Raw genomic sequence first — 23,201 nt, forward strand, 5'->3', positions numbered from 1 at the left:
CAGGCTGAGCCAGAGGCCAAAATCTACAGGTAGGCACTTTGCAAAAAACAGCTCTGTTTTCTGCGAAAAAATGTGATGTGTCCACGTTGTGTTTTGGGGCATATCCTGTCGCTGGCGCTAGGCCTACCCACACAAGTGAGGTACCATTTTTATCGGGAGACTTGGGGGAACGCTGGGTGGAAGGAAATTTGTGGCTCCTCTCAGATTCCAGAATTTTCTGTCACCGAAATGACAGGAAAAAGTGTTTTTTTAGCCACATTTTGAGGTTTGGAAAGGATTCTGGGTAACAGAACCTGGTCAGAGCCCCACAAGTCACCCCATCTTGGATTCCCCTAGGTCTCTAGTTTTAAAAAATGCACAGGTTTGATAGGTTTCCCTATGTGCCAGGCTGAGCTAGAGGCCAAAATCTACAGGTAGGCACTTTGCAAAAAACAGCTCTGTTTTCTGTGAAAAAATGTGATGTGTCCACGTTGTGTTTTGGGGCATATCCTGTCGCTGGCGCTAGGCCTACCCACACAAGTGAGGTACCATTTTTATCGGGAGACTTGGGGGAACGCTGGGTGGAAGGAAATTTGTGGCTCCTCTCAGATTCCAGAATTTTCTGTCACCGAAATGACAGGAAAAAGTGTTTTTTTAGCCACATTTTGAGGTTTGGAAAGGATTCTGGGTAACCAAACCTGGTCAGAGCCCCACAAGTCACCCCATCTTGGATTCCCCTAGGTCTCTAGTTTAAAAAAATGCACAGGTTTGGTAGGTTTCCCTAGGTGCCAGGCTGAGCTAGAGGCCAAAATCTACAGGTAGGCACTTTGCAAAAAACAGCTCTGTTTTCTGTCAAAAAATGGGATGTGTCCACGTTGTGCTTTGGGGCATTTCCTGTCGCGGGCGCTAGGCCTACCAACACAAGTGAGGTATCATTTTGATCGGGAGACTTGGGGGAACACTGGGTGGAAGGAAATTTGTGGCTCCTCTCAGATTCCAGAACTTTCTGTCACCGAAATGAGTGGAAAACTTGTCTTTTTAGCCACATTTTGAGGTTTCCAAAGGATTCTGGGTAATAGAACCTGGTCAGAGCCCCACAAGTCACCCCATCTTGGATTCCCCTAGGTCTCTAGTTTTAAAAAATGCACAGGTTTGGTAGGTTTCCCTAGGTGCCGGCTGAGCTAGAGGCCAAAATCTACAGGTAGGCACTTTGCAAAAAACAGCTCTGTTTTCTGTCAAAAAATGGGATATGTCCACGTTGTGCTTTGGGGCATTTCCTGTCGCGGGTGCTAGGCCTACCCACACAAGTGAGGTACCATTTATATCAGGAGACTTTGGGGAACGCTGGGTGGAAGTAAATTTGTGGCTCCTCTCAGATTCCAGATCTTTCTGTCACCGAAATGACAGGAAAAAGTGTTTTTTTAGCCAAATTTTGAGGTTTGCAAAGGATTCTGGGTAACAGAACCTGGTCAGAGCCCCACAAGTCACCCCATCTTGGATTCCCCTAGGTCTCTAGTTTTCAAAAATGCACAGGTTTGGTAGCATTCCCTAGGTGCCGGCTGAGCTAGAGGCCAAAATCCACAGGTCGGTACTGTTTTCTATGAAAAAATGTGATGTGTGCACGTTGTGTTTTGGGCCATTTCCTCTCGTAGGCGCTAGGCCTATCCACACAAGTGAGGTACTATGTTTATCGGGAGACTTGGGGGAACGCTGGGTGGAAGGGAATTTGTGGCTCCTCTCAGATTCCAGAACTTTCTGTAACCGAAATGAGTGGAAAATGTGTTATTTTAGCCAAATTGTGAGGTTTGCAAAGGATTCTGGGTAACAGAACCTGGTCAGAGCCCCACAAGTCACACCATCTTGGATTCCCCTGGGTCTCTAGTTTTAAAAAATGCACAGGTTTGGTAGGTTTCCCTAGGTGCCGGCTGAGCTAGAGGCCAAAATCTACAGGTGGGCACTTACCAAAAAACAGCTCAGTTTTCTGTCAAAAAATGGGATGTGTCCACGTTGTGTTTTGGGGCATATCCTGTCGCTGGCGCTAGGCCTACCCACACAAGTGAGGTACCATTTTTATCAGGAGACATTGGGGAACGCTGGGTGGAAGTAAATTTGTGGCTCCTCTCAGATTCCAGAATTTTCTGTCACCGAAATGACAGGAAAAGTGTTTTTTTAGCCACATTTTGAGGTTTGGAAAGGATTCTGGGTAACAGAACCTGGTCAGAGCCCCACAAGTCACCCCATCTTGGATTCCCCTAGGTCTCTAGTTTTAAAAAATGCACAGGTTTGATAGGTTTCCCTATGTGCCAGGCTGAGCTAGAGGCCAAAATCTACAGGTAGGCACTTTGCAAAAAACAGCTCTGTTTTCTGTGAAAAAATGTGATGTGTCCACGTTGTGTTTTGGGGCATATCCTGTCGCTGGCGCTAGGCCTACCCACACAAGTGAGGTACCATTTTTATCGGGAGACTTGGGGGAACGCTGGGTGGAAGGAAATTTGTGGCTCCTCTCAGATTCCAGAATTTTCTGTCACCGAAATGACAGGAAAAAGTGTTTTTTTAGCCACATTTTGAGGTTTGGAAAGGATTCTGGGTAACCGAACCTGGTCAGAGCCCCACAAGTCACCCCATCTTGGATTCCCCTAGGTCTCTAGTTTCAAAAAATGCACAGGTTTGGTAGGTTTCCCTAGGTGCCAGGCTGAGCTAGAGGCCAAAATCTACAGGTAGGCACTTTGCAAAAAACAGCTCTGTTTTCTGTCAAAAAATGGGATGTGTCCACGTTGTGCTTTGGGGCATTTCCTGTCGCGGGCGCTAGGCCTACCAACACAAGTGAGGTATCATTTTGATCGGGAGACTTGGGGGAACACTGGGTGGAAGGAAATTTGTGGCTCATCTCAGATTCCAGAACTTTCTGTCACCGAAATGAGTGGAAAACTTGTCTTTTTAGCCACATTTTGAGGTTTCCAAAGGATTCTGGGTAATAGAACCTGGTCAGAGCCCCACAAGTCACCCCATCTTGGATTCCCCTAGGTCTCTAGTTTTAAAAAATGCACAGGTTTGGTAGGTTTCCCTAGGTGCCGGCTGAGCTAGAGGCCAAAATCTACAGGTAGGCACTTTGCAAAAAACAGCTCTGTTTTCTGTCAAAAAATGGGATATGTCCACGTTGTGCTTTGGGGCATTTCCTGTCGCGGGTGCTAGGCCTACCCACACAAGTGAGGTACCATTTATATCAGGAGACTTTGGGGAACGCTGGGTGGAAGTAAATTTGTGGCTCCTCTCAGATTCCAGATCTTTCTGTCACCGAAATGACAGGAAAAAGTGTTTTTTTAGCCAAATTTTGAGGTTTGCAAAGGATTCTGGGTAACAGAACCTGGTCAGAGCCCCACAAGTCACCCCATCTTGGATTCCCCTAGGTCTCTAGTTTTCAAAAATGCACAGGTTTGGTAGCATTCCCTAGGTGCCGGCTTAGCTAGAGGCCAAAATCCACAGGTCGGTACTGTTTTCTATGAAAAAATGTGATGTGTGCACGTTGTGTTTTGGGCCATTTCCTCTCGTAGGCGCTAGGCCTATCCACACAAGTGAGGTACTATGTTTATCGGGAGACTTGGGGGAACGCTGGGTGGAAGGGAATTTGTGGCTCCTCTCAGATTCCAGAACTTTCTGTAACCGAAATGAGTGGAAAATGTGTTATTTTAGCCAAATTGTGAGGTTTGCAAAGGATTCTGGGTAACAGAACCTGGTCAGAGCCCCACAAGTCACCCCATCTTGGATTCCCCTGGGTCTCTAGTTTTAAAAAATGCACAGGTTTGGTAGGTTTCCCTAGGTGCCGGCTGAGCTAGAGGCCAAAATCTACAGGTGGGCACTTACCAAAAAACAGCTCAGTTTTCTGTCAAAAAATGGGATGTGTCCACGTTGTGCTTTGGGGCATTTCCTGTCGCGGGCGCTAGGCCTACCCACACAAGTGAGGTACCATTTTTATCAGGAGACATTGGGGAACGCTGGGTGGAAGTAAATTTGTGGCTCCTCTCAGATTCCAGAACTTTCTGTCACCGAAATGACAGGAAAAAGGTTTTTTTTAGCCAAATTTTGAGGTTTGCAAAGGATTCTGGGTAACAGAATATGGTCAGAGCCTCACAAGTCACCCCATCTTGGATTCCCGTAGGTCTCTAGTTTTAAAAAATGCACAGGTTTGGTAGGTTTCCATAGGTGCCGGCTGAGCTAGAGGTCAAAATCTACAGGTAGGCACTTTGCAAAAAACAGCTCTGTTTTCTTTCAAAAATGGGATGTGTCCACGTTGTGCTTTGGGGCATTTCCTGTCGCGGGGGCTAGGCCTACCAACACAAGTGAGGTATCATTTTTATCGGGAGACTTGAGGAAACGCTTTGTGGACGGAAATTTGTGCCTCATCTCAGATTCCAGAACTTTCTGTCACCAAAATGAGTGAAAAACGTGTTTTTTTAGCCAAATTGTGAGGTTTGCAAACGATTCTGGGTAACAGAACCTGGTCAGAGCCCCACAAGTACCCCATCTTGGATTCCCCTAGGTCTTTAGTTTTCAAAAATGCACAGGTTTGGTAGGTTTCCCTAGGTGCCGGCTGAGCTAGAGGCCAAAATCTACAGGTAGGCACTTTGCAAAAAACAGCTCTGTTTTCTGTTAAAAAATGGGATGTGTCCACGTTGTGCTTTGGGATATTTCCTGTCGCGGGCGCTAGGCCTACCAACACAAGTGAGGTATCGTTTTTATCGGGAGACTTGGGGGAACGCTCTGTGGAAGAAAATTTGTGCCTCGTCTCAGATTCAAGAACTTTCTGTCACCAAAATGAGTGGAAAACTTGTTTTTTTAGCCAAATTTTGACGTTTGCAAAGGATTCTGGGTAATAGAACCTGGTCAGAGCCCCACAAGTCACACCATCTTGGATTCCGCTAGGTCTCTAGTTTTGAAAAATGCACAGGTTTGGTAGGTTTCCCTAGGTGCCGTCTGAGCTAGAGGCCAAAATCTACAGGTAGGCACTTTGCAAAAAACAGCTCTGTTTTCTGTCAAAAAATGGGATGTGTCCACGTTGTGCTTTGGGGCATTTCCTGTCGCGGGCGCTAGGCCTACCCACACAAGTGAGGTATCATTTTTATCCGGAGACTTGGGGGGACGCTGGGTGGAAGGAAATTTGTGGCTCCTCTCAGATTCCAGAACTTTCTGTCACCGAAATGTGAGGAAAATGTGTTTTTTTAGACAAATTTTGAGGTTTCCAAAGGATTCTGGGTAACAGAACCTGGTCAGAGCCTCACAAGTCACCCCATCTTGGATTCCTCTAGGTCTTTAGTTTTCAAAAATGCACAGGTTTGATAGGTTTCTCTAGGTTCCGGCTGAGCTAGAGGCCAAAATCTACAGGTAGGCACTTTGCAAAAAACAGCTCTATTTTCTGTCAAAAAATGGGATGTGTCCACGTTGTGCTTTGGGGCATTTCCTGTCGCGGGCGCTAGGCCAACCAACACAAGTGAGGTATCATTTTTATCGGGAGACTTGGGGGAACGCTGGGTGGAAGGAAATTTGTGCCTCGTCTCAGATTCCAGAACTTTCTGTCACCGAAATGAGGGGAAAACGTCTTTTTTTAGCCAAATTGTGAGGTTTGCAAAGGATTCTGGGTATTAGAACCTGGTCAGAGCCCCACATGTCACCCCATCTTGGATTGACCTAGGTCTCTAGTTTTAAAAAATGCACAGGTTTGGTAGGTTTCCCTAGGTGCCGGCTGAGCTAGAGGCCAAAATCTACTGGTAGGCACATAGCAAAAAAACAGCTCAGTTTTCTGTCAAAAAATGGGATGTGTCCACGTTGTACTTTGGGGCATTTCCTGTCGCGGGTGCTAGGCCTACCAACACAAGTGAGGTATCATTTTTATCGGGAGACTTGGGGGAACACTGGGTGGAAGGAAATTTGTAGCTCGTCTCAGATTCCAGAACTTTCTGTCACCGAAATGAGTGGAAAACTTGTTTTTTTAGCCAAATTTTGAGGTTTGCAAAGGATTCTGGGTAATAGAACCTGGTCAGAGCCCCACAAGTCACCCCATCTTGGATTCCCCTAGGTCTCTAGTTTTAAAAAATGCACAGGTTTGGTAGGTTTCCCTATGTGCCGGCTGAGCTAGAGGCCAAAATCTACAGGTAGGCACTTTGCAAAAAACAGCTCTGTTTTCTGTCAAAAAATGGGATGTGTCCACGTTGTTCTTTGGGGCATTTCCTGTTGCGGGTGCTAGGCCTACCCACACAAGTGAGGTACCATTTATATCAGGAGACTTTGGGGAACGCTGGGTGGAAGTAAATTTGTGGCTCCTCTCAGATTCCAGATCTTTCTGTCACCGAAATGACAGGAAAAAGTTTTTTTTTAGCCAAATTTTGAGGTTTGCAAAGGGTTCTGGGTAACAGAACATGGTCAGAGCCCCACAAGTCACCCCATCTTGGATTCCCGTAGGTCTCTAGTTTTAAAAAATGCACAGGTTTGGTAGGTTTCCATAGGTGCCGGCTGAGCTAGAGGCCAAAATCTACAGGTAGGCACTTTGCAAAAAACAGCTCTGTTTTCTGTCAAAAATGGGATGTGTCCACGTTGTGATTTGGGGCATTTCCTGTCGCGGGCGCTAGGCCTACCAACACAAGTGAGGTATCATTTTTATCGGGAGACTTGGGGAACGCTGTGTGGAAGGAAATTTGTGCCTCGTCTCAGATTCCAGAACTTTCTGTCACCAAAATGAGTGGAAAACTTGTTTTTTTAGCCAAATTTTGAGGTTTGCAAAGGACTCTGGGTAATAGAACCTGGTCAGAGCCCCACAAGTCACACCATCTTGGATTCCGCTAGGTCTCTAGTTTTCAAAAATGCACAGGTTTGGTAGGTTTCTCTAGGTGCCGTCTGAGCTAGAGGCCAAAATCTACAGGTAGGCACTTTGCAAAAAACAGCTCTGTTTTCTGTGAAAAAATGTGATGTGTGCACGTTGTGTTTTGGGCCATTTCCTTTCGTAGACGCTAGGCCTATCCACACAAGTGAGGTACCATTTTTATCTGGAGACTTGGGGGAACGCTGTGTGGAAGGAAATTTGTGGCTCCTCTCAGATTCCAGAACTTTCTGTCACCGAAATGAGTGGAAAAAGTGTTTTTTTAGCCAACTTTTGAGGTTTGCAAAGGATTCTGGGTAACAGAACCTGGTCAGAGCCCCACAAGTCACCCCATCCTGGATTCCCCATGGTCTCTAGTTTTCAAAAATGCACAGGTTTGTTAGGTTTCCCTAGGTGCCGGCTGAGCTAGAGGCCAAAATCCACAGGTGGGCATGGTTTTCTATGAAAAAATGTAATGTGTGCACGTTGTGTTTTGGGCCATTTCCTTTCGTAGGAGCTAGTCCAATCCACACAAGTGAGGTACCATTTTTATCAGGAGACTTGGAGGAACGCTGCGTGGAAGGAAATGTGTGGCTCCTCTCAGATTCCAGATCTTTCTGTCACTGAAATGACAGGAAAAAGTTTTTTTTAGCCAAATTTTGAGGTTTGCAAAGGATTCTGGGTAACAGAACCTGGTCAGATCCCCACAGGTCACCCCATCTTGGATTCCCCTAGGTCTCTAGTTTCAAAAAATGCACAGGTTTGGTAGATTTCCCTAGGGGCCAGGCTGAGCTAGAGGCGAAAATCTACAGGTAGGCACTTTGCAAAAAACAGCTCTGTTTTCTGTCAAAAAATGGGATGTGTCCACTTTGTGCTTTGGGGCATTTCCTGTTGCGGGCGCTAGGCCTACCCACACAAGTGAGCTATCATTTTTATCGGGAGACTTGGGGGGACGCTGGGTGGATGGAAATTTGTGGCTCCTCTCAGATTTCAGAACTTTTTGTCACCGAAATGTGAGGAAAATGTGTTTCTTTAGCCAAATTTTGAGGTTTGCAAAGGATTCTGGGTAACAGAACCTGGTCAGAGCCTCATAAGTCACACCATCTTGGATTCCCCTAGGTCTTTAGTTTTCAAAAATGCACAGGTTTGGTAGGTTTCTCTAGGTGCCGGCTGAGATAGAGGCCAAAATCTACAGGTAGGCACTTTGCAAAAAACAGCTCTGTTTTCTGTAAAAAAATGGGATGTGTCCACGTTGTGCTTTGGGGCATTTCCTGTCGCGGGTGCTAGACCTACCCACACAAGTGAGGTACCATTTATATCAGGAGACTTTGGGGAACGCTGGGTGGAAGTAAATTTGTGGCTCCTCTCAGATTCCAGATCTTTCTGTCACTGAAATGACAGGAAAAAGTGTTTTTTTAGCCAAAGTTTGAGGTTTGCAAAGGATTCTGAGTAACACAACCTGGTCAGAGCCCCACAAGTCACCCCATCTTGGATTCCCCTAGGTCTCTAGTTTTAAAAAATGCACAGGTTTGGTAGGATTCCCTAGGTGCCGGCTGAGCTAGAGGCCAAAATCCACAGGTGGGCACTATTTTCTATAAAAAAATGTGATGTGTGCATGTTGTGTTTTGGGCCATTTCCTTTCGTAGGCGCTAGTCCAATCCACACAAGTGAGGTACCATTTTTATCGGGAGAATTGGAAGAACGCTGGGTGGAAGGAAATGTGTGGCTCCTCTCAGATTCCAGATCTTTCTGTCACTGAAATGACAGGAAAAAGTGTTTTTTTAGCCAAATTTTGAGGTTTGCAAAGGATTCTGGGTAACAGAACCTGGTCAGAGCCCCACAAGTCACCCCATCTTGGATTCCCCTAGGTCTCTAGTTTCAAAAAATGCACCGGTTTGGCAGGTTTCCCTAGGTGCCAGGCTGAGCTAGAGGCCAAAATCTACAGGTAGGCACTTTGCAAAAAACAGCTCTGTTTTCTGTCAAAAAATGGGATGTGTCCACGTTGTGCTTTGGGGCATTTCCTGTTGCGGGTGCTAGGCCTACCCACACAAGTGAGGTACCATTTATATCAGGAGACTTTGGGGAACGCTGGGTGGAAGTAAATTTGTGGCTCCTCTCAGATTCCAGATCTTTCTGTCACCGAAATGACAGGAAAAAGTTTTTTTTTAGCCAAATTTTGAGGTTTGCAAAGGGTTCTGGGTAACAGAACATGGTCAGAGCCCCACAAGTCACCCCATCTTGGATTCCCGTAGGTCTCTAGTTTTAAAAAATGCACAGGTTTGGTAGGTTTCCATAGGTGCCGGCTGAGCTAGAGGCCAAAATCTACAGGTAGGCACTTTGCAAAAAACAGCTCTGTTTTCTGTCAAAAATGGGATGTGTCCACGTTGTGATTTGGGGCATTTCCTGTCGCGGGCGCTAGGCCTACCAACACAAGTGAGGTATCATTTTTATCGGGAGACTTGGGGAACGCTGTGTGGAAGGAAATTTGTGCCTCGTCTCAGATTCCAGAACTTTCTGTCACCAAAATGAGTGGAAAACTTGTTTTTTTAGCCAAATTTTGAGGTTTGCAAAGGACTCTGGGTAATAGAACCTGGTCAGAGCCCCACAAGTCACACCATCTTGGATTCCGCTAGGTCTCTAGTTTTCAAAAATGCACAGGTTTGGTAGGTTTCTCTAGGTGCCGTCTGAGCTAGAGGCCAAAATCTACAGGTAGGCACTTTGCAAAAAACAGCTCTGTTTTCTGTGAAAAAATGTGATGTGTGCACGTTGTGTTTTGGGCCATTTCCTTTCGTAGACGCTAGGCCTATCCACACAAGTGAGGTACCATTTTTATCTGGAGACTTGGGGGAACGCTGTGTGGAAGGAAATTTGTGGCTCCTCTCAGATTCCAGAACTTTCTGTCACCGAAATGAGTGGAAAAAGTGTTTTTTTAGCCAACTTTTGAGGTTTGCAAAGGATTCTGGGTAACAGAACCTGGTCAGAGCCCCACAAGTCACCCCATCCTGGATTCCCCATGGTCTCTAGTTTTCAAAAATGCACAGGTTTGTTAGGTTTCCCTAGGTGCCGGCTGAGCTAGAGGCCAAAATCCACAGGTGGGCATGGTTTTCTATGAAAAAATGTAATGTGTGCACGTTGTGTTTTGGGCCATTTCCTTTCGTAGGAGCTAGTCCAATCCACACAAGTGAGGTACCATTTTTATCAGGAGACTTGGAGGAACGCTGCGTGGAAGGAAATGTGTGGCTCCTCTCAGATTCCAGATCTTTCTGTCACTGAAATGACAGGAAAAAGTTTTTTTTAGCCAAATTTTGAGGTTTGCAAAGGATTCTGGGTAACAGAACCTGGTCAGATCCCCACAGGTCACCCCATCTTGGATTCCCCTAGGTCTCTAGTTTCAAAAAATGCACAGGTTTGGTAGATTTCCCTAGGGGCCAGGCTGAGCTAGAGGCGAAAATCTACAGGTAGGCACTTTGCAAAAAACAGCTCTGTTTTCTGTCAAAAAATGGGATGTGTCCACTTTGTGCTTTGGGGCATTTCCTGTTGCGGGCGCTAGGCCTACCCACACAAGTGAGCTATCATTTTTATCGGGAGACTTGGGGGGACGCTGGGTGGATGGAAATTTGTGGCTCCTCTCAGATTTCAGAACTTTTTGTCACCGAAATGTGAGGAAAATGTGTTTCTTTAGCCAAATTTTGAGGTTTGCAAAGGATTCTGGGTAACAGAACCTGGTCAGAGCCTCATAAGTCACACCATCTTGGATTCCCCTAGGTCTTTAGTTTTCAAAAATGCACAGGTTTGGTAGGTTTCTCTAGGTGCCGGCTGAGATAGAGGCCAAAATCTACAGGTAGGCACTTTGCAAAAAACAGCTCTGTTTTCTGTAAAAAAATGGGATGTGTCCACGTTGTGCTTTGGGGCATTTCCTGTCGCGGGTGCTAGACCTACCCACACAAGTGAAGTACCATTTATATCAGGAGACTTTGGGGAACGCTGGGTGGAAGTAAATTTGTGGCTCCTCTCAGATTCCAGATCTTTCTGTCACTGAAATGACAGGAAAAAGTGTTTTTTTAGCCAAAGTTTGAGGTTTGCAAAGGATTCTGAGTAACACAACCTGGTCAGAGCCCCACAAGTCACCCCATCTTGGATTCCCCTAGGTCTCTAGTTTTAAAAAATGCACAGGTTTGGTAGGATTCCCTAGGTGCCGGCTGAGCTAGAGGCCAAAATCCACAGGTGGGCACTATTTTCTATAAAAAAATGTGATGTGTGCATGTTGTGTTTTGGGCCATTTCCTTTCGTAGGCGCTAGTCCAATCCACACAAGTGAGGTACCATTTTTATCGGGAGAATTGGAAGAACGCTGGGTGGAAGGAAATGTGTGGCTCCTCTCAGATTCCAGATCTTTCTGTCACTGAAATGACAGGAAAAAGTGTTTTTTTAGCCAAATTTTGAGGTTTGCAAAGGATTCTGGGTAACAGAACCTGGTCAGAGCCCCACAAGTCACCCCATCTTGGATTCCCCTAGGTCTCTAGTTTCAAAAAATGCACCGGTTTGGCAGGTTTCCCTAGGTGCCAGGCTGAGCTAGAGGCCAAAATCTACAGGTAGGCACTTTGCAAAAAACAGCTCTGTTTTCTGTCAAAAAATGGGATGTGTCCACGTTGTGCTTTGGGGCATTTCCTGTTGCGGGTGCTAGGCCTACCCACACAAGTGAGGTACCATTTATATCAGGAGACTTTGGGGAACGCTGGGTGGAAGTAAATTTGTGGCTCCTCTCAGATTCCAGATCTTTCTGTCACCGAAATGACAGGAAAAAGTTTTTTTTTAGCCAAATTTTGAGGTTTGCAAAGGGTTCTGGGTAACAGAACATGGTCAGAGCCCCACAAGTCACCCCATCTTGGATTCCCGTAGGTCTCTAGTTTTAAAAAATGCACAGGTTTGGTAGGTTTCCATAGGTGCCGGCTGAGCTAGAGGCCAAAATCTACAGGTAGGCACTTTGCAAAAAACAGCTCTGTTTTCTGTCAAAAATGGGATGTGTCCACGTTGTGATTTGGGGCATTTCCTGTCGCGGGCGCTAGGCCTACCAACACAAGTGAGGTATCATTTTTATCGGGAGACTTGAGGAAACGCTGGTTGGAAGGAAATTTGTGCCTCGTCTCAGATTCCAGAACTTTCTGTCACCAAAATGAGTGGAAAACGTGTTTTTTTAGCCAAATTGTGAGGTTTGCAATGGATTCTGGGTAACAGAACCTGGTCAGAGCCCCACAAGTCACCCCATCTTGGATTCCCCTAGGTCTTTAGTTTTAAAAAATGCACAGGTTTGGTAGGTTTCCATAGGTGCCGGCTGAGCTAGAGGCCAAAATCTACAGGTAGGCACTTTGCAAAAAACAGCTCTGTTTTCTGTTAAAAAATGGGATGTGTCCACGTTGTGCTTTGGGATATTTCCTGTCGCGGGTGCTAGGCCTACCAACACAAGTGAGGTATCATTTTTATCGGGAGACTTGGGGAACGCTGTGTGGAAGGAAATTTGTGCCTCGTCTCAGATTCCAGAACTTTCTGTCACCAAAATGAGTGGAAAACTTGTTTTTTTAGCCAAATTTTGAGGTTTGCAAAGGACTCTGGGTAATAGAACCTGGTCAGAGCCCCACAAGTCACACCATCTTGGATTCCGCTAGGTCTCTAGTTTTCAAAAATGCACAGGTTTGGTAGGTTTCTCTAGGTGCCGTCTGAGCTAGAGGCCAAAATCTACAGGTAGGCACTTTGCAAAAAACAGCTCTGTTTTCTGTGAAAAAATGTGATGTGTGCACGTTGTGTTTTGGGCCATTTCCTTTCGTAGACGCTAGGCCTATCCACACAAGTGAGGTACCATTTTTATCTGGAGACTTGGGGGAACGCTGTGTGGAAGGAAATTTGTGGCTCCTCTCAGATTCCAGAACTTTCTGTCACCGAAATGAGAGAAAAAGTGTTTTTTTAGCCAACTTTTGAGGTTTGCAAAGGATTCTGGGTAACAGAACCTGGTCAGAGCCCCACAAGTCACCCCATCCTGGATTCCCCATGGTCTCTAGTTTTCAAAAATGCACAGGTTTGTTAGGTTTCCCTAGGTGCCGGCTGAGCTAGAGGCCAAAATCCACAGGTGGGCATGGTTTTCTATGAAAAAATGTAATGTGTGCACGTTGTGTTTTGGGCCATTTCCTTTCGTAGGAGCTAGTCCAATCCACACAAGTGAGGTACCATTTTTATCGGGAGACTTGGAGGAACGCTGCGTGGAAGGAAATGTGTGGCTCCTCTCAGATTCCAGATCTTTCTGTCACTGAAATGACAGGAAAAAGTTTTTTTTAGCCAAATTTTGAGGTTTGCAAAGGATTCTGGGTAACAGAACCTGGTCAGATCCCCACAGGTCACCCCATCTTGGATTCCCCTAGGTCTCTAGTTTCAAAAAATGCACAGGTTTGGTAGGTTTCCCTAGGGGCCAGGCTGAGCTAGAGGCGAAAATCTACAGGTAGGCACTTTGCAAAAAACAGCTCTGTTTTCTGTCAAAAAATGGGATGTGTCCACTTTGTGCTTTGGGGTATTTCCTCTTGCGGGCGCTAGGCCTACCCACACAAGTGAGCTATCATTTTTATCGGGAGACTTGGGGGGACGCTGGGTGGATGGAAATTTGTGGCTCCTCTCAGATTTCAGAACTTTTTGTCACCGAAATGTGAGGAAAATGTGTTTCTTTAGCCAAATTTTGAGGTTTGCAAAGGATTCTGGGTAACAGAACCTGGTCAGAGCCTCATAAGTCACACCATCTTGGATTCCCCTAGGTCTTTAGTTTTCAAAAATGCACAGGTTTGGTAGGTTTCTCTAGGTGCCGGCTGAGATAGAGGCCAAAATCTACAGGTAGGCACTTTGCAAAAAACAGCTCTGTTTTCTATCAAAAAATGGGATGTGTCCACGTTGTGCTTTGGGGCATTTCCTGTCGCGGGTGCTAGACCTACCCACACAAGTGAGGTACCATTTATATCAGGAGACTTTGGGGAACGCTGGGTGGAAGTAAATTTGTGGCTCCTCTCAGATTCCAGATCTTTCTGTCACTGAAATGACAGGAAAAAGTGTTTTTTTAGCCAAAGTTTGAGGTTTGCAAAGGATTCTGAGTAACACAACCTGGTCAGAGCCCCACAAGTCACCCCATCTTGGATTCCCCTAGGTCTCTAGTTTTAAAAAATGCACAGGTTTGGTAGGATTCCCTAGGTGCCGGCTGAGCTAGAGGCCAAAATCCACAGGTGGGCACTATTTTCTATAAAAAAATGTGATGTGTGCATGTTGTGTTTTGGGCCATTTCCTTTCGTAGGCGCTAGTCCAATCCACACAAGTGAGGTACCATTTTTATCGGGAGAATTGGAAGAACGCTGGGTGGAAGGAAATGTGTGGCTCCTCTCAGATTCCAGATCTTTCTGTCACTGAAATGACAGGAAAAAGTGTTTTTTTAGCCAAATTTTGAGGTTTGCAAAGGATTCTGGGTAACAGAACCTGGTCAGAGCCCCACAAGTCACCCCATCTTGGATTCCCCTAGGTCTCTAGTTTCAAAAAATGCACCGGTTTGGCAGGTTTCCCTAGGTGCCAGGCTGAGCTAGAGGCCAAAATCTACAGGTAGGCACTTTGCAAAAAACAGCTCTGTTTTCTGTCAAAAAATGTGATGTGTCCACGTTGTGCTTTGGGGCATTTCCTGTCGCGGGCGCTAGGCCTACCCACACAAGTGAGCTATCATTTTTATCGGGAGACTTGGGGGGACGCTGGGTGGATGGAAATTTGTGGCTCCTCTCAGATTCCAGAACTTTTTGTCACCGAAATGTGAGGAAAATGTGTTTCTTTAGCCAAATTTTGAGGTTTGCAAAGGATTCTGGGTAACAGAACCAGGTCAGAGCCTCACAAGTCACCCCATCTTGGATTCCCCTAGGTCTTTAGTTTTAAAAAATGCACAGGTTTGGTAGTTTTCTCTAGGTGCCGGCTGAGCTAGAGGCCAAAATCTACAGGTATGCACTTTGCAGAAAACAGCTCTATTTTCTGTCAAAAAATGGGATGTGTCCACGTTGTGCTTTGGGGCATTTCCTTTCGTAGGCGCTAGGCCTATCCACACAAGTGAGGTACCATTTTTATCGGGAGACTTGGGGGAACGCTGTGTGGAAGGAAATTTGTGGCTCCTCTCAGATTCCAGAACTTTCTGTCACCGAAATGAGTGGAAAAAGTGTTTTTTTAGCCAAATTCTGAGGTTTTGCAAAGGATTCTGGGTAACAGAACCTGGTCAGAGCCCCACAAGTCACCCCATCTTGGATTCCCCTAGGTCTCTAGTTTTCAAAAATGCACAGGTTTGGTAGGATTCCCTAGGTGCCGGCTGAGCTAGAGGCCAAAATCCACAGGTGGGCACTATTTTCTATGAAAAAATGTGATGTGTGCACGTTGTGTTTTGGGCCATTTCCTTTCGTAGGCACTAGGCCTATCCATACAAGTGAGGTACCATTTTTATCGGGAGACTTGGGGGAACGCTGGGTGGAAGGAAATTTGTGGCTCCTCTCAGATTCCAGAACTTTCTGTCACCGAAATGAGTGGAAAATGTGTTTTTTTAGCCAAATTGTGAGGTTTGCAAAGGATTCTGGGTAACAGAACCTGGTCAGAGCCCCACAAGTCACCCCATCTTGATTTCCCTAGGTCTCTAGTTCACAAAAATGCACAGGTTGGGTAGGTTTCCCTAGGTGCCGGCTGATCTAGAGGCCAAAATCTACAGGTAGGCACTTAGCAAAAAACAGCTCAGTTTTCTGTCAAAAAATGGAATGTGTCCACGTTGTGTTTTGGGGCATTTCCTGTCGCGGGCGCTAGGCCTACCCACACAAGTGAGATACCATTTTGATCAGGAGAGGTTGGGAACGCTGGGTGGAAGTAAATTTGTGCCTCGTCTCAGATTCCTGAACTTTCTGTCACCAAAATGAGTGGAAAACGTGTTTGTTTAGCCAAATTTTGAGGTTTGCAAAGGATTCTGGGTAACAGAACCTGGTCAGAGCCCCACAAGTCACCCCATCTTGGATTCCCCTAGGTCTCTAGTTTTAAAAAATGCACAGGTTTGGTAGGTTTCCCTAGGTGCCGGCTGAGCTAGAGGCCAAAATCTACAGGTAGGCACTTTGCAAAAAACTGCTCTGTTTTCTGTTAAAAAATGGGATGTGTCCACGTTGTGCTTTGGGTTATTTCCTGTCGCGAGCGCTAGGTCTACCAACACAAGTGAGGTATCATTTTTATCGGGAGACTTGGGGGAACGCTGGGTGGAAGGAAATTTGTGCCTCGTCTCACATTCCAGAACTTTCTGTCACCAAAATGAGTGGAAAACTTGTTTTTTTAGGCAAATTTTGAGGTTTGCAAAGGATTCTGGGTAATAGAACCTGGTCAGAGGCCCATAAGTCACACCCTCTTGGATTCCACTAGGTCTCTAGTTTTGAAAAATGCACAGGTTTGGTAGGTTTCCCTAGGTGCCGTCTGAGCTAGAGGCCAAAATCTACAGGTAGGCACGTTGCAAAAAACAGCTCTGTTTTCTGTGAAAAAATGTGATGTATCCATGTTGTGTTTTGGGGCATATCCTGTCGGGGCGCTAGGCCTACCCACACAAGTGAGGTACCATTTTTATCAGGAGACTTTGTGGAAAGCTGGGTGGAAGTAAATTTGTGGCTCCTCTCAGATTCCAGAACTTTCTGTCACCGAAATGACAGGAAAAAGTGTTTTTTTAGCCAAATTTTGAGGTTTGCAAAGGATTCTGGGTAACAGAACCTGGTCAGAGCGCCACAAGTCACCCCATCTTGGATTCCCCTAGGTCTCTAGTTTTAAAAAATGCACAGGTTTGGTAGGTTTCCCTAGGTGCCGGCTGAGCTAGAGGCTAAAATCCACAGGTGGGCACTGTATTCTATGAAAAAATGTGATGTGTGCACGTTGTGTTTTGGGCCATTTCCTTTCGTAGGCGCTAGGCCTATCCACACAAGTGAGGTACCATTTTTATCGGGAGACTTGGGGGAACGCTGGGTGGAAGGAAATTTGTGGCTCCTCTCAGATTCCAGAACTTTCTGTCACCGAAATGAGTGGAAAAAAGTGTTTTTTTAGCCAAATTTTGAGGTTTGCAAAGGATTCTGGGTAACAGAACCTGGTCAGAGCCCCACAAGTCACCCCATCTTGGATTCCCCTAGGTCTCTAGTTTTAAAAAATGCACAGGTTTGGTAGGTTTCCCTAGGTGCCGGCTGAGCTAGAGGCCAAAATCTACAGGTAGGCATTTTTCAAAAAACAGCTCTGTTTTCTGTCAAAAAATGGGATGTGTCCACGTTGTGCTTTGGGGCATTTCCTGTCGCGGGTGCTAGGCCTACCCACACAAGTGAGGTACCATTTATATCAGGAGTCTTTGGGGAACGCTGGGTGGAAGTAAATTTGTGGCTCCTCTCAGATTCCAGATCTTTCTGTCACTGAAATGACAGGAAAGTGTTTTTTTAGCCAAATTCTGAGGTTTGCAAAGGATTCTGTGTAACAGAACCTGGTCAGAGCCCCACAAGTCACCCCATCTTGGATTCCCCTAGGTCTCTAGTTTTCAAAAATGCACAGGTTTGGTAGGATTCCCTAGGTGCCGGCTGAGGTAGAGGCCAAAATCCACAGGTGGGCACTATTTTCTATGAAAAAATTTGATGTGTGCACGTTGTGTTTTGGGCCATTTCCTTTCGTAGGCGCTAGGCCTATCCATACAAGTGAGGTACCATTTTTATCGGGAGACTTGGGGGAACGCTGGGTGGAAGGAAATTTGGGGCTCCTCTCAGATTCCAGAACTTTCTGTCACCGAAATGAGTGGAAAATGTGTTTTTTTAGCCAAATTGTGAGGTTTGCAAAGGATTCTGGGTAACAGAACCTGGTCAGAGCCCCACAAGTCACCCCATCTTGATTTCCCTAGGTCTCTAGTTTTAAAAAATGCACAGGTTTGGTAGGTTTCCCTAGGTGCCGGCTGAGCTAGAGGCCAAAATCTACAGGTAGGCACTTAGCAAAAAACAGCTCAGTTTTCTGTCAAAAAATGGAATGTGTCCACGTTGTGTTTTGGGGCATTTCCTGTCGTGGGCGCTAGGCCTACCCACACAAGTGAGGTACCATTTTTATCAGGAGACGTTGGGGAACGCTGGGTGGATGGAAATTTGTGCCTCGTCTCAGATTCCAGAACTTTCTGTCACCGAAATGAGTGGAAAACGTGTTTTTTTAGCCAAATTTTGAGGTTTGCAAAGGATTCTGGGTAACAGAACCTGGTCAGAGCCCCACAAGTCACCCCATCTTGGATTCCCCTAGGTCTCTAGTTTTAAAAAATGCACAGGTTTGGTAGGTTTCCCTAGGTGCCGGCTGAGCTAGAGGCCAAAATCCACAGGTGGGCACTGTATTCTATGTAAAAATGTGATGTGTGCACGTTGTGTTTTGGGCCATTTCCTGTCGCGGGCGCTAGGCCTACCCACACAAGTGAGGTACCATTTTTATCAGGAGACTTTGTGGAAAGCTGGGTGGAAGTAAATTTGTGGCTCCTCTCAGATTCCAGACCTTTCTGTCACCGAAATGACAGGAAAAAGTGTTTTTTTAGCCAATTTTTGAGGTTTGCAAAGGATTCTGGGTAACAGAACCTGGTCAGAGCGCCACAAGTCACCCCATCTTGGATTCCCCTAGGTCTCTAGTTTTAAAAAATGCACAGGTTTGGTAGGTTTCCCTAGGTGCCGGCTGAGCTAGAGGCCAAAATCCACAGGTGGGCACTGTATTCTATGAAAAAATGTGATGTGTGCACGTTGTGTTTTGGGCCATTTCCTTTCGTAGGCGCTAGGCCTATCCACACAAGTGAGGTACCATTTTTAACGGGAGACTTGGGGGAACGCTGGGTGGAAGTAAATTTGTGGCTCCTCTCAGATTCCAGAACTTTCTGTCACCGAAATGGCAGGAAAAAGTGTTTTTTTAGCCAATTTTTGAGGTTTGCAAAGGATTCTGGGTAACAGAACCTGGTCAGAGCGCCACAAGTCACCCCATCTTGGATTCCCCTAGGTCTCTAGTTTTATAAAATGCACAGGTTTGGTAGGTTTCCCTAGGTGCCGGCTGAGCTAGAGGCCAAAATCTACAGGTAGGCACATAGCAAAAAACAGCTCAGTTTTCTGCCAAAAAATGGGATGTGTCCACGTTGTGCTTTGGGGCATTTCCTGTCGCTGGTGCTAGGCCTACCAACGCAAGTGAGGTATCATTTTTATCGGGAGACTTGGGGGAACGCTGGGTGGAAGGAAATTTGTGGCTTGTCTCAGATTCCAGAACTTTCTGTCACCGAAATGAGTGGAAAACTTGTTTTTTTAGCCAAATTTTGAGGTTTGCAAAGGATTCTGGGTAATAGAACCTGGTCAGAGCCCCACAAGTCACCCCATCTTGGATTCCCCTAGGTCTCTAGTTTTCAGAAATGCACAGGTTTGGTAGGTTTCCCTAGGTGCCGGCTGAGCTAGAGGCCAAAATCTACAGGTAGTCACTTTGCAAAAAACAGCTCTGTTTTCTGTGAAAAAATGTGATGTGTCCATGTTGTGTTTTGGGGCATATCCTGTCGCGGGCGCTAGGCCTACCCACACAAGTGAGGTACCTTTTTTATCAGGAGACTTTGTGGAACGCTGGGTGGAAGTAAATTTGTGGCTCCTCTCAGATTCCAGAACTTTCTGTCACCGAAATGAGTGGAAACGTGTTTTTTTTTTAGCCAAATTTTGAGGTTTGCAAAGGATTCTGGGTAACAGAACCTGGTCAGAGCCCCACAAGTCACCCCATCTTGGATTCCCCTAGGTCTCTAGTTTTAAAAAATGCACAGGTTTGGTAGGTTTCCCTAGGTGCCGGCTGAGCTAGAGGCCAAAATCCACAGGTGGGCACTGTATTCTATGTAAAAATGTGATGTGTGCACGTTGTGTTTTGGGCCATTTCCTGTCGCGGGCGCTAGGCCTACCCACACAAGTGAGGTACCATTTTTATCAGGAGACTTTGTGGAAAGCTGGGTGGAAGTAAATTTGTGGCTCCTCTCAGATTCCAGACCTTTCTGTCACCGAAATGACAGGAAAAAGTGTTTTTTTAGCCAATTTTTGAGGTTTGCAAAGGATTCTGGGTAATAGAACCTGGTCAGAGCCCCACAAGTCACCCCATCTTGGATTCCCCTAGGTCTCTAGTTTTCAGAAATGCACAGGTTTGGTAGGTTTCCCTAGGTGCCGGCTGAGCTAGAGGCCAAAATCCACAGGTGGGCACTGTATTCTATGAAAAAATGTGATGTGTGCACGTTGTGTTTTGGGCCATTTCCTTTCGTAGGCGCTAGGCCTATCCACACAAGTGAGGTACCATTTTTAACGGGAGACTTGGGGGAACGCTGGGTGGAAGTACATTTGTGGCTCCTCTCAGATTCCAGAACTTTCTGTCACCGAAATGACAGGAAAAAGTGTTTTTTTAGCCAATTTTTGAGGTTTGCAAAGGATTCTGGGTAACAGAACCTGGTCAGAGCGCCACAAGTCACCCCATCTTGGATTCCCCTAGGTCTCTAGTTTTATAAAATGCACAGGTTTGGTAGGTTTCCCTAGGTGCCGGCTGAGCTAGAGGCCAAAATCTACAGGTAGGCACATAGCAAAAAACAGCTCAGTTTTCTGCCAAAAAATGGGATGTGTCCACGTTGTGCTTTGGGGCATTTCCTGTCGCTGGTGCTAGGCCTACCAACGCAAGTGAGGTATCATTTTTATCGGGAGACTTGGGGGAACGCTGGGTGGAAGGAAATTTGGGGCTTGTCTCAGATTCCAGAACTTTCTGTCACCGAAATGAGTGGAAAACTTGTTTTTTTAGCCAAATTTTGAGGTTTGCAAAGGATTCTGGGTAATAGAACCTGGTCAGAGCCCCACAAGTTACCCCATCTTGGATTCCCCTAGGTCTCTAGTTTTAAAAAATGCACAGGTTTGGTAGGTTTCCCTATGTGCCGGCTGAGCTAGAGGCCAAAATCTACAGGTAGGCACTTTGCAAAAAACAGCTCTGTTTTCTGTCAAAAAATGGGATGTGCCACGTTGTGCTTTGGGGCATTTCCTGTTGCGGGTGCTAGGCCTACCCACACAAGTGAGGTACCATTTATATCAGGAGACTTTGGGGAACGCTGGGTGGAAGTAAATTTGTGGCTCCTCTCAGATTCCAGATCTTTCTGTCACCGAAATGACAGGAAAAACTTGTTTTTTTAGCCAAATTTTGAGGTTTGCAAAAGATTCTGGGTAATAGAACCTGGTCAGAGCCCCACAAGTTACCCCATCTTGGATTCCCGTAGGTCTCTAGTTTTAAAAAATGCACAGGTTTGGTAGGTTTCCATAGGTGCCGGCTGAGCTAGAGGCCAAAATCTACAGGTAGGCACTTTGCAAAAAACAGCTCTGTTTTCTGTCAAAAATGGGATGTGTCCACGTTGTGATTTGGGGCATTTCCTGTCGCGGGCGCTAGGCCTACCAACACAAGTGAGGTATCATTTTTATCGGGAGACTTGAGGAAACGCTGGTTGGAAGGAAATTTGTGCCTCGTCTCAGATTCCAGAACTTTCTGTCACCAAAATGAGTGGAAAACGTGTTTTTTTAGCCAAATTGTGAGGTTTGCAATGGATTCTGGGTAACAGAACCTGGTCAGAGCCCCACAAGTCACCCCATCTTGGATTCCCCTAGGTCTTTAGTTTTAAAAAATGCACAGGTTTGGTAGGTTTCCATAGGTGCCGGCTGAGCTAGAGGCCAAAATCTACAGGTAGGCACTTTGCAAAAAACAGCTCTGTTTTCTGTTAAAAAATGGGATGTGTCCACGTTGTGCTTTGGGATATTTCCTGTCGCGGGTGCTAGGCCTACCAACACAAGTGAGGTATCATTTTTATCGGGAGACTTGGGGAACGCTGTGTGGAAGGAAATTTGTGCCTCGTCTCAGATTCCAGAACTTTCTGTCACCAAAATGAGTGGAAAACTTGTTTTTTAGCCAAATTTTGAGGTTTGCAAAGGACTCTGGGTAATAGAACCTGGTCAGAGCCCCACAAGTCACACCATCTTGGATTCCGCTAGGTCTCTAGTTTTCAAAAATGCACAGGTTTGGTAGGTTTCTCTAGGTGCCGTCTGAGCTAGAGGCCAAAATCTACAGGTAGGCACTTTGCAAAAAACAGCTCTGTTTTCTGTGAAAAAATGTGATGTGTGCACGTTGTGTTTTGGGCCATTTCCTTTCGTAGACGCTAGGCCTATCCACATAAGTGAGGTACCATTTTTATCTGGAGACTTGGGGGAACGCTGTGTGGAAGGAAATTTGTGGCTCCTCTCAGATTCCAGAACTTTCTGTCACCGAAATGAGTGGAAAAAGTGTTTTTTTAGCCAACTTTTGAGGTTTGCAAAGGATTCTGGGTAACAGAACCTGGTCAGAGCCCCACAAGTCACCCCATCCTGGATTCCCCATGGTCTCTAGTTTTCAAAAATGCACAGGTTTGTTAGGTTTACCTAGGTGCCGGCTGAGCTAGAGGCCAAAATCCACAGGTGGGCATGGTTTTCTATGAAAAAATGTAATGTGTGCACGTTGTGTTTTGGGCCATTTCCTTTCGTAGGAGCTAGTCCAATCCACACAAGTGAGGTACCATTTTTATCGGGAGACTTGGAGGAACGCTGCGTGGAAGGAAATGTGTGGCTCCTCTCAGATTCCAGATCTTTCTGTCACTGAAATGACAGGAAAAAGTTTTTTTTAGCCAAATTTTGAGGTTTGCAAAGGATTCTGGGTAACAGAACCTGGTCAGATCCCCACAGGTCACCCCATCTTGGATTCCCCTAGGTCTCTAGTTTCAAAAAATGCACAGGTTTGGTAGGTTTCCCTAGGTGCCAGGCTGAGCTAGAGGCGAAAATCTACAGGTAGGCACTTTGCAAAAAACAGCTCTGTTTTCTGTCAAAAAATGGGATGTGTCCACTTTGTGCTTTGGGGCATTTCCTGTTGCGGGCGCTAGGCCTACCCACACAAGTGAGCTATCATTTTTATCGGGAGACTTGGGGGGACGCTGGGTGGATGGAAATTTGTGGCTCCTCTCAGATTTCAGAACTTTTTGTCACCGAAATGTGAGGAAAATGTGTTTCTTTAGCCAAATTTTGAGGTTTGCAAAGGATTCTGGGTAACAGAACCTGGTCAGAGCCTCATAAGTCACACCATCTTGGATTCCCCTAGGTCTTTAGTTTTCAAAAATGCACAGGTTTGGTAGGTTTCTCTAGGTGCCGGCTGAGATAGAGGCCAAAATCTACAGGTAGGCACTTTGCAAAAAACAGCTCTGTTTTCTGTCAAAAAATGGGATGTGTCCACGTTGTGCTTTGGGGCATTTCCTGTCGCGGGTG

Source organism: Pleurodeles waltl, chromosome 10, assembly GCF_031143425.1.
Source record: "Pleurodeles waltl isolate 20211129_DDA chromosome 10, aPleWal1.hap1.20221129, whole genome shotgun sequence".
NCBI lineage: Eukaryota > Metazoa > Chordata > Amphibia > Caudata > Salamandridae > Pleurodeles > Pleurodeles waltl.